Source organism: Gossypium hirsutum, chromosome D11 (assembly GCF_007990345.1).
Source record: "Gossypium hirsutum isolate 1008001.06 chromosome D11, Gossypium_hirsutum_v2.1, whole genome shotgun sequence".
NCBI lineage: Eukaryota > Viridiplantae > Streptophyta > Magnoliopsida > Malvales > Malvaceae > Gossypium > Gossypium hirsutum.
Genome location: NC_053447.1, coordinates 17,036,411 through 17,048,175, shown reverse-complemented (window position 1 = coordinate 17,048,175; position 11,765 = coordinate 17,036,411). Strand labels below are relative to the sequence as shown.

The 11,765-nt window shown below is 33.6% G+C and overlaps 1 long non-coding RNA gene across 1 annotated transcript; it reads right to left on the bottom strand.

Moving 5' to 3' along the window:
* Nucleotides 1-245: 245 nt before the first annotated feature.
* Nucleotides 246-8,644, bottom strand: LOC107912647 (uncharacterized). The gene is made up of 4 exons (XR_001688242.2): nucleotides 8,300-8,644; nucleotides 8,087-8,191; nucleotides 1,486-1,559; nucleotides 246-458 (listed from the first exon to the last, which is right to left on the bottom strand). It is a non-coding gene; the product is annotated as an uncharacterized lncRNA (long non-coding RNA).
* Between the last annotated feature and the right edge of the window lie 3,121 nt (nucleotides 8,645-11,765).

Sequence of the window (11,765 nt, the reverse complement as noted above, 5' to 3'; positions counted from 1 at the left end):
AAAACCATTATTTTGTTTGATTTTTCAGAAAACTTAGCTTGGTCAAATAAGGGTTGCTAAAAACACTAGTTTGTTAGGTCATTTATTGTTAACTTCAATTTATTAAAAGGTCGTGTCGTTAGAAATAAAACTCAGTTGATTTCGTCGGAAAACCCTTTTAAAACCTTTGTTTTACCGTTACACGGCAGAAAAAGTATTGCATTTGATTTTTGTAGAAAAATTCGTATTTTTTAAGTCATATTAAGTCAGTTTTAAAATTTGTTCAGTTTTCATAAAAAACTCATGCAAGCAAAATCCAAGTTAAAAGTGTATCATACCACAGTCCATACTTAAATAAAAATTACAATCCCAAAATAATAATACCAAAATAAATAAAATAAAATTCAAAATCCTTTATTAGGTAAAAATACGAGATGAGACCTCCATACGCCGAATCCGGCCCTAGTCCTGAGGGTTATCTGTAAGAAGTAAATTAATGGGGTGAGCTTTAAAAGCCCAATGAGTCTAAGCAATATAAGCATTCAATCAGTCAAATAGGCATACAATTATTATATCATTTCAAACAATTTATCATGGCATTACAACATATGAATAAGGCATGATCAATAATACAGTGCAATAATCCTACTCAACTATCCTCTACACACCACAGGTTCCCTAGAACCAGTCATCCGAACTCCAAAATAGTAAGAGCCGAAGTTCGATGTGGTTAAAACTACCAGTAATAGTATGCAGATAAAACTGCCAGTAAAATGCAATAAATCACCCAATCTTCTCGGTACTATGGTGTAGTGTACTAAAAACAATATTACTGAATTTAAATGTCGTCGGTACTTCATGGAACTCCTCTGTCAACCACAAATACCCACCCTATATAGATGCAATATGTCATACAATCGGTAAGCACATCATGCCTTTAGTAACTATTTTAGTACAATGGCATGTTTAACAAGCAAGTCACTATCGACGTCGATGTATGCTTTGCATGTTTTTCATTTAACGTAACAATTGCATGCTCACATGGTTTCATATAGTCAATATCAATCATGGCATAAGAAATGCATCTTAATCAGTGTTTCAAAATCTAGCAAGCTATAAATGCACCCAATTCAAAATTTCATCACCCAAACAAGACCTTTAATAAACATGCTTTCTAATTAATTACATAACTTGCTTGGCACACCACTTATTTGCACTTAAGCCTTTCAGCCAAACCAAAACCAGTAAGAAAATTTATCATTTAAATATAAATTTATATGATTTTCAAGTTAATTAGACATAGAGGAAGACACTTATTAGCGCTAATCCAAATTCTATCACTTTCTCACAACTCTTATGCTTGAGATTTAGATAGCTCCTACTGAAATCTGTACCCAATAAAGTTTTAATCATTAATAATCAGCCCCCTTTTTCCCTCATAGGGTTTGACCAAGCAACAAATTTTAACCGAAAACTTCAGATCTGAAGCAAAAAATTAATGCTTACCTTAATTGACTTATGATGACTTTGCAAATAGTCTTCCCAACGCTACGGGTGATCTGTATGGTTTGGATCTAGATCTTGAACATTAAAACACCAAATAAAAGATAACTTATAAGATTTGGCCATGCCAACAATCAATTAGCCATATCAGAATATGAAAATAAGAGCAAAAAAAACTTAGATATGAAAGAATTAAAGTAAAATTTCTGCACTTACTTTACTTGCTCAGATCCGTGACGATAGAAAAAATAACGAAGAGTAGAGGAAAATAATCAAAAGGGTGGCAGCGGCAAAGATGATGGCTTATTAGGACAACGATAATGGAGGAGAAAAGGGGCTATAGAGGTGCAATAGTGGCAGTAAAAAATAGCAAATTAAAATAGGAGGCAAGCGACGTTGATGATCAATGGGGCGACACAAAGATGAAGAAAAAAATAAAAAAAATGTAGAGAAATAGTGAGGGAAAAGGCAGGGGACGACAAGGGGAATCAAAAAGTTGGGAAAATTTTTGACAAATGAGAGTAAAAATAATATTTATAGCTAGGTTAAACTAGGGGGTGACAGCTAGGGTTTTTTGGGCAAAAAATCAGTAAATAAAAATTATACGAAAGAGGAGAATCAAACTCGGGTTTCAAGTTCAAATTCATTAACTCCTAACCATTAGACCAGTAACTCATGTTTTCTATAATTTTACAACATTTTCAATTAGAAATTTGGGATGTGACAACTCTCCCCCCTTAAAAGAAATTTCAGCCTCGAAATTTGCCTGATTTGAACTGGTGAAGATACTGTTGACGAATCGACTCTTCTGGCTCCCAAGTGGCTTCATTGGTGTCATAGTTCCGCCAAAGAACTTCAACTAATGGGATATGTTTTTTTCTAAGAAATTTTACCATTTCTGTCTAAAATCTTCATAGGCTTCTCCCCAAAGGACAAGTCTGGTCTAACCTTAATCTCCTCAATCGGGATACTGTAAGAAGGGTCTGATTAGTACCGTCTCAACATCGACACATACAACACTCCATGAATGCGGTCCAACTAAGTAGGCAACTTAAGCTGATAAGTCACCAGTCTAATTCTCTTAAGAATTCGATACGGTCCAATAAACCTAGGGCTCAACTTGTTCTTTCCTCCAAACCTCAATACCTTTTCCTATGGTGATACTTTCAAGAAAACCCGATGGCCGAAAATAAACTCAATTTCCTTCCCCTTCAGATCCGTATAGGACTTTTACCTATCCTAGGCCGTTTTTAATTTATCCCAAATTAGTTTGACAGTACCCTCGGTCTCTTGAACCAACTCCAAACTAAAAACTTTTCTCTCGCCCAACTTAGTCCAACACAAAAGAGTGTGACACCTACAACCATACAAACCCTCATAAGGTTTCATCTATATACTGGATTGAAAATTGTTGTTGTAAGTGAATACAAATAACAGTAGATGCTCTTTCCAACTACCCTAAAACTCAATCACATAGCTCCTTAACAAATCCTCTAAAACCTGGATAACCCGCTCGGACTGTTCATCTGTCTATAGATAGAATGTCGTACTGAAATCTAACCGAATACCCAGTGCCTCATAAAGCTTCTTCCAGAATCGAAATGTGAAACGTGGATCTCGATTTGAAATAATTGACATAGGAACCCCATACAATCTTTCTATTTCGGAGATATAAAGGTTAGCTAGCTTTTTTAGGGAATAGTTAGTGTGAACCGGTAGGAAGTGAGCCAACTTTGTCAATCTATCAACTATAACCCATATCGAATCCTTTTTAGCAAGTGTTAAGGGCAACCCACTAATGAAGTCCATAGTGACTCTCTCTCAATTCTCTTACGAAATTCTAATTGGTTACAACAACCCAAAAGGAAACTGATGCTCAGCCTTTACTTGCTGACAAGTTTAGCACTTAAATACAAAATATGTCACCTCCCGCTTCAGTTTAGTCCACCAATACAACTCCCTTAAGTCCCGATACACTTTATTACCCTAATGATACATAGCGTAAGGGCTATTATACACTTCCTGAGAGATGGACTGTCTAAAATCTGGATTATTCGACACACATTATCTTTTTTTGAAACACATAATACCCTAAGACTTCAACCTGAAATCCTCAGGCTTACCATATTCAATCTATTTAAATCGAGGCAACAAGGATACATCTAAAGGTTGCTTAACCTCAATCCCACTTACCTACTTAGGCTTAACTTGCAACTCAGCTGAAAGACCACCATCCTCATACGAACTCAATCTTGTAAACATAGCCTTAAGCTTAGTCATTGATCTTCTACTTAGAGCATCAGCCGTAATATTAGATTTACCAGGATGATACTCTATAATACAGTCATAGTCCTTCAACAGCTCAATCCATCTCTATTGTCTTAAATTTAACTCCTTATAGGTGAGGAGATATTTGAGACTTTTTTTTGTTCCGTGTAGATAATACACTTCTCACCATAAAGGTAATGTCTCTATATCTTCAAAGAAAACACCACAGTTGCCAACTCTATATCACGAGTCAAATAATTGCACTCATGTGGCTTAAGTTGTCTCAAAGCATAAGCTACCACTTTGTAATCTTGCATCAATACACAACCAAGATTGGTGTGTGATACGTCATTGTATACAACATAGTCTTTCCCAAATTTTGGCTGAATTAAAACTAGAGCTTGAGCCAACACGAATTTAAACTTCTCAAAGATGGCTTGTTGGCCATCTGACCATTTAAAAGGTGTGTTCTTCCTCAATAGCTTAGTTAAGGGATCAGCTATCAAGGAGAAACCCTCAACAAACCTTCGATAGTACCCTGCCAAACTAAAAAAGCTTCGAATATCTGAAACACTCTTAGGCTGCTTCCATTCCAGAATGTCTTCTATCTTTTATGAATCCACACGGATACCCTCAGCATATACCACATGACCCAAAAACATTACCTCTTTTAGCCTAAACTTGTACTTACTCAATTTAGCAAAAAGCTTCTTCTCACGTAAAATTTACAGTTGAAGCATTCGTAAAGCCAAAAGGAATAACCAGGAACCCGAAATGGCTATACCGAGTTCTAAATGTAGTTTTAGGCACATCTGATTCCTTCAATTTAAACTAGTAATACCCAGATCTGAATTTTATCTTAGAGAAAATTGTTGTCCCTCGAAACTAATCAAATAGATAATCAACCCTAGGTAGAGGATACTTATTCTTCATTGTCAACTTATTTAACTGCCTATAATTGATGCACAATCTCAGAGAACCATCATTCTTCTTAACAAAAATAATCGGAGTGCCCTACAGCGAAATACTAGGTCTTATGAAATCGTGATCCAAGAGCTCTTGAAGTTAGATCTTTAACTCTTTGAGTTCTTCTGGTGCCATACAGTAGGGAACAATGTACACCAGTGTTGTTCCAGGTAACAACTCAATTCCAAACACAACCTCACGACCGAATGTAACCTTGGAATTTCCTCGAGAAAAATGTCTGAAAACTCCTTAATAGTTAAGATATTCTCCATAGCTAGACTAGTAACACTTGCATCTCAGACATAGGCCAAAAATACCTTACACCCTTTTCAGACAAATTTCTCTACTACCATAACAAAGATCACATTTGGTAGATAATCCCGACGCTCCCCAACCATGACGATATGTTTACCATCAGAAGTCTTCAATGTTACCCTCTTAGTAGCACACTTTGATTTGACTTGATGTTCAACTAACCAGTCCATACCCAATATCAAGTCAAATTCGTCAAATAGCAGTTCCATCAAATCAGCCCAAAAAATCGCCTCTTGAACTTCCAACGAGCACATCTTATAAATATTATCTACTACCACAAATTGTGCTAAAGGGATGACTATAGTAACAGTACTAGCAGTATTTTCTACCCCAATTCTAGTTTTTCAAATACATTATATGTAATATAAGAGTATATAGCTCCAATTTCAACTAAAGCAAAGTAAGGTAGAAAATGGATAGTGAAGGTACCTGTTATGACATCGATCGCATCTCAGTCCTCTCGGCAACTTGCAACACAAACTAGAACAGATTGCCTAGCCTCTTTTCTGTTTGCACCCTAAACCGGTGCTCGCTGGCCCTACCCATTATTACCATTCCTATTCGAACCACGACCACTCTGAGGTATTGACCCAACCCTCAAATTTTGTAGCTTATTTTGTACTAGAGCTTGCATCTGATTAACCTGGCGAAAGTAGTCCTTAACTCGGTGCTCAATCGAACCACAACCGAAACATGCACCCAACCTCTTCCAACACTCGCCCAGATGGCGCTTATCACAGAACCTATACAACTGAATTCCACCAACCCCAATACCCATGTTGCATCACTCTATTGTGGCTTGACTTCTCTGACCTGCTTCACAGGTTGCAGATTTGGGCCAGTAGAACCATACTCCCTCTTATTTTGAACCTTTTTTTATCTTTCTTTTCACGCTTAACCTCTTCAACAATTTTGGCCTTCTCAACTAAGTTCTAAAATACTCTCTCTTGATACGAGGCCACTTGAATTTTCATATCATACCTAAGGCCCTCATCAAAATACAAACTCTTGTCCTTTTGAGTTGCCATCATACCTGGAGCATAGCAATTCAACCTTAGAAATTCTACCTCATATTCTGACACAGACATGTCCCCTTACTTGAGTTCAATAAACTCCAACTGATGGGCCTCCACATACCTGGTACCCACATATTTTTTCTGAAAGGCCTCTTGAAAATAAGTCCAAGTAATGCGCTCAGCCATGGTACCCCTAACTAACAGTTACCACCAACGATAAGCTCCATCCCTAAGTAAGCACACAACACCCTTAAGCTTCTATTTGGAATGCAATCCATATCCTCTAAAATTCTCTCGGTAGTTTTTATCCAATATTCGACCACTGTAGGGGTTGTTCTAGAAATACCTTTAAATAGCTCAACCCCATTAGATCAGAGACTTTCAATAGTGGGCCCACGATTCCCAGTACCAGTTTAGGCCCCAATGACCCTCTGTATTACCCTTAACATTGCTTAGGATATAACATCATCCCCAATTCCCTTATTAATGCCCTCACTGATAGACGTTTTAGTAGTTTCACTAGTCTCTAGACTGGGCATGTTTCCCAGAAAGGATGACTCAGCCTGAACCACTCGATGACACCCCTACAACCTCACATTCCACAGGCTCGTGTTCCGTGGGTACTCATTATACCATCTCAGTTTATATTTTTTAAATCTCATCTACAGTTTCATAAAGACATAAACACTATATATTTTTAATTTCTAAAGTCTTAAAATTTTGTGCAATTCAATCCTAGTGTTTATCTACAGTGTGATATTAATAGTATTTAATAAAGTTGGCATCGGAGTCTCGGAGTTTAAGAATATTTTTTTAGAAAAATTTTTAAATAAAACACTGTGACAAGTTTTTCCCTAAAATACCCCTTTCAAAAGCATGCATGCAGATTCAGTTTCTTTCAGGCTAAGTTACGAAATCGGGCTCTAATACCACAAAATGTAACCTTCCAAACTCAAGCTAAACGTTATTAGGTAAAAATTTGATATGAGTCCTTGTACACCGAATCTGACCCTAATCCTAATGGTTATTTGTAAGGAGTAAATTAGGGGCGAGTCTAAGCAATATAAGCATTTACTCAGTCAAATAGCCACACAATTATTATAACATTTCAAACAATTTATCATGGCATTACAACATATGAATATGACATGCTCAATGATACAGTGCAATAATCCTACACAACCATCCTCTACACACCACGAGTTCTCTATAACCCGTCATTTGAACTCTAAAACTATAAGAGTAGAATCTCGATGTGGTTAAAACCACCAGTAATAGTATGTAGATAAAATTGCCAGTAAAATGCTATAAATCTCCCAATCTCCTCGATACTCCGGTGTAGTACACTGACAACAATATTGCGGACTTTAAATGCTGTCAGTACTCCACGAAACTCCTCCATCAACCAAAAATACCCACCCCATACAGATTAAATATGTCGTACAATCTATAAGCACATCATGCTTTCAGTAATTGTTTCAGTACAATAGCATGTTTAACATGTAAGTCAATATTCAATGTTGATATGTGCTTTACATACTTTTTATTTAATGGTAAAAATGGCATGCTAACATGGTTTCATACGGTCAATGCCAATCATGGCATAAAACATGCACCCCAGTTAGTGTTTCAAAATCTAGCATGCTATACATACATTCAGTTCACAATTTCATCACCCAAACAGGACCTTTAACAAATAGACTTTCTAATTGTTTATGTACCCTGCTCGGCACCTCACTTATTTGCACTTAGGCCATTCAACCAAACCAAAACCAGAAAGCATATTTACCATTTACAAATATATTATATGATTTTTAAGTTAATTAAGCATAAGGGAAGACCCATACGTTTTAGCACTAATCTGAAATCTGTCGCTTTCTCGCAACTCTTAGACTTGGGATCTAAATAGCTCCCACTCAGATCTGTACCCAATAAAGTTTTAATCATTAACAATTAGCCCTCTATTGCCCTCATAAGGTTAGACCAAGCAACAAATTTTAATTGAAAACTTCATATCTGAAGTGAAAATTAATGCTTACCTTAACTGACTTATGATGACTTTGCGAACAGTCTTCCCAACGCTATGGCTGATCCATATGGTTTGGATCTAGATCTTGAACATTCAAACACCAAACAAAAAGTAACTTGAAAGATTCGGCCATGCCAAAAATCAATCGGCCATATTAGAATATGAAAAAAAAGAAAAAAAAAACTTAGATCTGAAAGAATTAAAGTGAAAATTTTGCACTTACTTTACTTGCTCAAAATCGTGACGAAAAAAGAAATAATGAAGAATAGAGGCAGAGAATCAAAAGGGTGGCAACGACAAAGATGGTGGCTTACTGGGACGACAAAAATGGAGGAGAAAAGGGCTACAATGGTGAGATAATTGAAGTAAAAAAATAGCAGCAAAATAAAACATGAGGCAAGGGAAGTTGATGATTAATTGGGCGGCACAAAAAGGAAGAAAAAGAAGAAAAAATTCAAAGAAACAGTGAGGGAAAATAGAGGGGATGACAAGGGGAGCAGAAAGTGGGAAAATTCTGACAAATGGGAGTAAAAATAATATTTATAGCTAGGTTAAACTAGGGGACGATTCCTAGGGTTTTCTGGGCAAAAATTCAGTAAATAAAAATTATACAATAAAAGGGAATTGAACTTGGGTGTTAATGTCAAATTCACTAAATCTTAACCATTAGACTAATATATCATTTTTGCTATAATTTTATAACATTTTTAATTAGAAATTTAGGATGCGACACTTAGATTTAGTCAACCGTGAATCTTACATTCCAACCAAATGAATCGAACAAGGTAATCCCACATTCCACACGCAATCTTACATTCTCATAATCCTATTACAGGACGTAATTTAATATTTGGCAAACCAAACAAACTCAAAATGATATGGTAGAATAATCTATATGATAATTTAATTTATAAACAAAAAATTAGTTAAATTATTTATTTATTTCATACTTTAAAAAATAAAATAATGATATATATAATTGTTAAAATTTTTCAATAATTATTGTAATATTTTATCACCCATAATGAAGCTAGACAATTATATCTCCGAATTTAAATAAAGTTGGACATCCATTTGTCTACCTTTATTATGAATTTTATTAATTTGTTAAATAACATTTTAGATTTTTTAATTTTTAATTTTTTTGCTAATGTGGTATGTCACATCAGTATACTTATCCATGTGATGTGGCACAAGTTAGCTTCTCATGGAATTAAATTTTTGATATTTTACTGAAGGTTATTTTGACCCTTTAGCCAAAATAATTTTTTAAAGATTCTTTTATAAATTTCTTAAATTACTCATAGAATTTAAAGGCTTAACCCTTAAATTAGTACATAAACTTCAACGCTTGCTTTCTCAACCTGACAAGATTGAAAAAGTTCTTTCATTTGATCAAAACTAGTGTTTTCAAAATCGGACTAGACCAGCCGGTTGGATCAAGAATTGATTGAAGTACTGGTTCAAAGATAGAGGGTTGAACTAATTGATCTATGAACCGATAAAAACCAATTGAAACAAGCTAAAAAATCGATTAAATCAATTTTTTTCTATTTTAAAATATTTTTATGATTTTTTTAATAAATTATTTGATCAAACCAAACGAATCAAACAAACCAGAAATTGGTGGCCATACTAGTTTAGTCATCAATCGAGTTCTAAAAATCTTAATCAAAACCATGAAGCCAAAATGCTCAAACAAGAAGCAAAAATATAAGAGGAAGAAGGAAGAAAAAGAAAAAGAAAATATATCTGTATATATATAAAGAAAAAATAATACCTTTTTGTCTTTTTCTGCCCCAATTTTAATTGGTTATCTTTTTTAAATATACTTAATAGTTGAATTAATAAGGTACCAAATTTAGGAAAAGAAATGTATAAATGCTAAAATTGAAAAATGATATAATTTAAGTACCAATTTGTAGAATAAAGTATTTTTAAAACTTTAACTAATGAAATTAAAGAATGGATAAACTATACATAAGGTTACTAAACTAATAGTAAGTTTATGTTTTGGTCACTTAACTTCAAAAAGTTACAAAATAGTCATTAAATCATTCAAAAGCTTTCACTTAAGTCATTGAGTTATTCAAAAGTTGTTATTTAAGTCATTAGACTGTTAAGTTTATTTTTTAAAAGTCTGACTAGTGAATTCAAAGCGACAATTTGATGATTAGTGTGATGGATCAGTATCCATTGATGAATAGAAGAACATATCTTGTTTCTAAGTTAGTCTAACAATTAATGTCGAAGATTAGAAAAGAAAGTTGTTTGGATTTTGATTTGCAAATTCACGATGTTCAAAACTGTTTTATGGGAAAAAAAACACTTGAATTGTAGAAGTGAAGGGAGAGGAGTTTGTTCAATTAGTGTAGGTGATTTTATCAGTTCAATGACTTAAATGAAAGCTTTTGAATAATTCAATGATCATTTTGTAACTTTTTGAAGTTAAGTGACCAAAACGTATATTTACTATAATTTAATGACATTAAATGTAGTCTAATATTAAAATATTAGGGGGTGTTTAGTAAACAGAGTTTTGGGTCTTTTTTAGCTGATTTGGGCACAAATTAAGGATTGGGTAGTCAAACCCTCTAATTGTAGTATTTGGTGAATGGAGGTTTGTACGAGCTTGTTGAGCTAAAACCTCCAAAATAAAAAAGGCAAAGATGTACAATTTTTTTCACATTTGATTGTGAATGAGATATGTGGAATGGCATATCTGACCATGCTTGCTAAAAGATTACTCCATTTGCCACATGCTCTCAAACCTAATATTTATCTATTTCCTAAATATTCATGTACTCTTAATTTATTTTCAATTTACTTGTGTAAAATGATTTCTTATGCAACTTTACATTAATTGAAATATGCTACTTGACAAATTTATTCAGAGTGTGACATAATTATCACTAATTTACATGCTAAGAGCATGACATAATTATCACCAAGAATATGGTTTACAATTATATTGATACAGTATTAATATTTATCAATTTCCATAATGTTAATATTTACAAATAAGGAACTTAAGAAATTTATTTATTTAAAATTTCAAAAGTATTCACTAATTAATTTCATAATGGATGTTTTAATTTCTTGGTAATAGTGTTTTATTTCAATAATTTCACTCAAAAAAGACTAAAGTATTATAAACAAATAAATATTTAACAATAAAATATGTCATACCCTTATTTATCATTGTACACATATCAACATTCAACCATCAACTAAATTTTAGTTAACACTTTTAAATAATTAATTAATAGAATGAATTAATGATGAATTCATCCACTACCACCTCAGTCAGCCGATTTCAAACCTGGAATTGCAAAAATAAGTAGAACAAAGTTTCGGGGTAGGCCCAAGTTGGCTAAAGTAATCTCGACACACGTCTTAATCTAATATTGTGCCAATTTGTTGAAAACATCACTGCTTAGCTCATTTCATAGAAAAGGGGAATAGAAAAGCAAATGCAGCCTATAATTCCTCTGTTATTTAGGAAACTAATTATTATTCTATTTTATTTTATTTTATTTTATTTGCTTATTTTTAATTTTATTAAATTTTACCAATTAAAAATAATTATAATATCTTTTATAAATAAAATAATTATAATGTTGAATGTTTCTTTTATAAAAATATAGACAAACATTTAATTTTGTATGTGTTGTAAAAAGGTCTTCCAT